This window comes from Gavialis gangeticus, unplaced genomic scaffold (genome assembly GCF_001723915.1).
Source record: "Gavialis gangeticus isolate Ggan-Ray unplaced genomic scaffold, GavGan_comp1, whole genome shotgun sequence".
Classification (NCBI taxonomy): domain Eukaryota; kingdom Metazoa; phylum Chordata; order Crocodylia; family Gavialidae; genus Gavialis; species Gavialis gangeticus.
Genome location: NW_017729029.1, coordinates 44,567,168 through 44,571,646, shown reverse-complemented (window position 1 = coordinate 44,571,646; position 4,479 = coordinate 44,567,168). Strand labels below are relative to the sequence as shown.

At 45.1% G+C, this 4,479-nt stretch overlaps 1 long non-coding RNA gene across 1 annotated transcript in view; it reads left to right on the top strand.

Moving 5' to 3' along the window:
* The window catches only part of LOC109300714, a 105,887-nt gene that overhangs the window by 69,804 nt on the left and 31,604 nt on the right, over positions 1 to 4,479 (top strand). The gene's annotated exons all lie outside the window — the stretch shown is intronic.

The following is a 4,479-nucleotide window of genomic DNA, read 5'->3' as shown; positions in this document are numbered from 1 at the left end:
GTGTGTGTGTGTGTGTGTGTGTGTGTGTGTGTGTGTGTGTGTGTGTGTGTGTGTGTGTGTGTGTGTGTGTGTGTGTGTGTGAGAGAGAGAGAGAGAGATCTTCACTTACTTGCCCCAGCTTGAACAATACCTAGATACTAAGATGAAAACAACCTCTAAGTCACCCAGTCCATGTTTCTTCCCTAAAAGGATTAATACCATCGGTTCAATGGGTTACATGTTTCCCTCTCATGGTGTTGAAGCTCACTGACATAATAAGATGGTTCTAGCCTTCTAGACCTGTTTTTTGTTCTATGTTTGTGCAGTACCTAGTACAAAGGGTTCCTGATTTATGACTCTGATCTCTAGATGCTGAAACAATACAAAGAACACAAATGCATAAATCCTAGAGTTGCCAGGCCTAACCCTGCTGGCCTTTCTTCAGCATAAATCTGCATAACTTTATAGAGTCCAGTGGAGTTATTCTTAATTTATAGAAACGTAATTCTTTAAGTTACTATGGTAGCTGAGAACATCTTTTATAGGCAACATAAAATGGTTTTTGGCCTTTGCATAAGAGTTGAAATATTAGCAATAGAATGTTACCGGTTTTATTTATTTCTTAACATTTCCATGGCTCTCACTGCTGTGATTCATGTCATTATAATCCTCCTATGTGGATTTTACCTTGTTGTTTCAACAAGCTACAAGAACCTTCACCTGGTGTCCTAAACTGTTATATAGTCGTGAACAGCTGCTGTATACCATTCCTGGTGTATCTGAGTGGTGGCAGTTCAATGGCAGATCAGGCATTCCTGCTGCGTTATATCTGTTCCTGTTGGTATGTATCAGAGTGTTGTGAGACTCCTAATTAACATCTGTGAAATATTTTGAGATCTTCAGATGATGGGTCCTTGGGAAGTGCTAAGTATTATTTCTATTAATTTCTCCCACATGGATAAATATGTAAGCTAAGCACTTTTAATTCAAGGTTCTTTCTCTCTCTAAGTAATTGGCCCATTGCTTTATGTATGAAGTACAGATAACATCTTGCACGTAAGATTAGGGCTCTGATCATGCTTCCAGTGAAATCAGTACAAACAGGACCTACATCAAGAAAATTTTCTTCAGAAAAGCTTGGGACAGAGTATCCTTTGGGGAATGAAACATGAAACCCCCATGGCAAAATTAAGTAGGGCCACAGTTGAAAAGCAGTGAGAACAGGTTCCCTTTGTACTTTCCTGATCTGCACTTGGCATCCCCGAGGGCAAATTGAGAGAGTTTCAGCATTCAGTGTCCATACAATCCCTCATTTTTCACGAGCAAAGAGGCTTGTTACCAAAGAATGCTCTCTGTTCCCTGTAAGCCTAGAGTGGAAGGAGATCCCTGATTAAAGCAGAGGCTTTGATTAAATGATGAGACTACTTCCAATGATTAAACAAAAAGGCATTTTTGGGCCCGCTTTCTGCAGAAACATGGGCTAAAGCACAGAGAACTTCTAAAATGCAAACAAAAAAGCAAGCGGCTCCGTGGTCATTCTGGGAGTTGTGAAGATGCATGGTGTAGAAAGGGAAATGGCAATTTCAGAATTATGCCATTATTAATTTGTAATTTGGTCATTGTTTATTTTTGTTTCTTCAAATGCTGTCACAGGCATGTGTTGTATTTACCCAAGTAACATAAGACACCCAGCACCCTGTCACTCATCGAAGATAAAAGGCTCCACATCCTCAGGTAATTATGAAAACTTTATTAGTCATGATGAGACAATGATAAAAGGTATCAGGGCTTTGATTTCATCTTTTGGAAATGGGCCTGTTTCTTAGTCCATACTTTCCATTTATTAGAATTTTTGTTGTTGTTGTCATCTTTTTCTAAAATTGTTAATCTTACAAGTCAGTCAAATTACCCATTTCTGCGAATTTTTTTACCTGCATTCCTCAGACATTAACTTCTGTAATCATAATATTAATGCGTGTATGCTTCTCGAGGTCACACAATGAGTCTGTGACAAAGCCATGGATGGAACCTCTGCATCCCAGCTGGTTGTCCTATTCCCTGGGACATGCTAACAGGTTGTTTATCAAAGGTGAGGGCAGCACGGCCCATATGCAATGTGCTTTGCTGTGCCGATACCCATAGCAAAGATCCTGCAAACCCAGTGGCATAGCTGTACACATTTACAAAACACGGTTCCATTGCAGTGTGGCTCTTTGTGGGTCCTCATGTTTGTAGGTTTTCAGTGTTTGGATTTTTAGCATTTGCACACTGCAAACATATAATGCACAAGTTTCTGGGAAGCAGAGAAGTTGTCCAACTTACCATGGAGAGAAACTCCAAGAGAGCTTGTGGAGCATGCAGAGGTTTAGCAAGCCCATTCAGTGACTGCGGAAGTGGGTATGCTGACCAGCAGGGGCAGGAGAACCTTACCTGTCCCAGCTCCCTGCACAAGGAAGGCAGCTGCCACTGCTGCTGCTATAACCCATACTGGCAACAATAGCAGTCACAGCTGGCTTTCTTGTGCAGAGAGCCCAGGCAGCAGCAACAGCAGAGAGCATCCAGCAACAGTAGCCCCATGACACAGGCTTCTTGGCAGGCACCCTGGGGCCCTGTTTACATGCCTGCATCCCAGATATGCTACTGGGTGCAGGGCTGTTGGAAAAATGCCCCTGGGGAGGAGAGGGGCACTATTCCACTCCCCTTTACCTCCCAGATGCACTGCAGGGGGAAGGGATTGCCTGGCTCTTACAGCTGAGCAGCTGTCCCTGCCATGGTAAAGACTCCTGGAGCAATTCTGGCACTCCTCAAAGTCAGTGCCTGGAGCAGGTGCCTCCCTCACATCCTCCTAGTTACACTACTTAGAATATGTTTCCATGGGAACTGGAGACCAAACATAAAACTAAAATCTAGAGCTGGTTTTCATGCTCTCCACACTGATACACCCAGGATGAGAAAGTTAAGCCCCCTCCATGCATTACAGGTTGTTGTTCGTCCTTCGAATTCAAAGATGACCATGACATCACTGACTGGTTTGGTTTCTTTGAGCACCTGAGTGGCTGGTCAGGCCAATTTGTGCTTTGAACTGTCTGTGGCACACTGAGCAAGAGATGCCACTTTGGGTTGCTTGATGAACAGCAGACATGCAGCTTTTGCAAGACTTGCGCTGTTCGTGCTCATGCTCTGTCTCAGGGGTTCTCCTCCACTCTGACTGTAGCTCCAGTATGGCTAAGGCTTCGCCACGTGGAACGATCGTGAGCAAGAACTTCACAAGACTTTGGGTCAATATTGAAACATTTCAAGGATGACTTGAGGGAATCCTTGAAATGTTTCTTCTGGCCTCCCTGAGAGCACTTTCTCTCTTTTAGCTCACTGTAGAAGATCTTCTTTGGCAGGTGACATCCTGGTGACATGGCCTGCCCATCTCACCTATGATTTCATCACCAAAGTGTGGATGCTTGGAATTCCTGCCTGTGTGAGAACCTGTGTCTCATCTGGGACCTTGTCTTGCCATCTTATCCTCATCAGATTCATCAGACAGCCCATGTAAAAGTGGTTCAGCTTCATAGCATGGCATCTGTACACTGTCCAGGTTTTGCATTCATACATCAGGATTGGCAACGTTAGGTGTAATTACCTGGAGACAAGCTACACATACATACTATTGCACAATAAAAAGCTCCAACCAGCTATAAAGTTAGACCTTGAAAATGTGTACTGACTTTATAGCTGGCTGCTGTCAAGCTTTAATTTGCACATGTAGCAGCGTCTCCCCTGCTGCTGGGAGCCCCACCAGGTGATGAGGGTCCCAGCCACAGTGGTCCACCATACCAAGTGAAAAAAACCCAAGCCCTACAGATTGTCAGCCATGATCCCCGGGATCTGAGGGTTTCCATGAACCCCTGAGCCTTGGGGATTGCAGCAGCCATGATCTGCTGGGTCTAGGGATGCATAAAACTGGTTGTAGCTGCTACAATCCCTAGGCATCCAGGGTGCAGGAACCCTGATGGGTGATCATCCAGCCCAAGGGTTTTCCCATAGCTCCAGGCCAGGAGGGATCACCCTGCAGTGATCCTCCAGCCCCAGGGGTGCATGGGGTGCCCCCACAGCTGGAAGCCCTGCAACTGAGATGCCTGGGGCTCCCACCTGCAGGAACCTGCTTCTTGCCAATACAGGGGGAGCCCAAAATTGGGCTTCCCCTGCATCAGCAATAAGGCATGATAGGATTGTATGCAAGATCCCACAATTGTACCTCTTGCCATGCACATGTGGCATGGCAGGAGGTGTGATTGTGTAAATTGTGCATTAGATCCCATCATGCCTTTACCTGCATGTGTGGAGGGGGCCTTAGATCTGAAATACTCCAGGTGTTTCTTTTAATCCATTTCTCCTTAGTCTAATTACAGAAGAAGTCTATTTGCCAGAGTCTCTGGCATGGATCTTGTGAGAGCATCTTGAGAGGCTGGACCCCTACAAATCAGCTGGTCTGGATAGATTGTACCC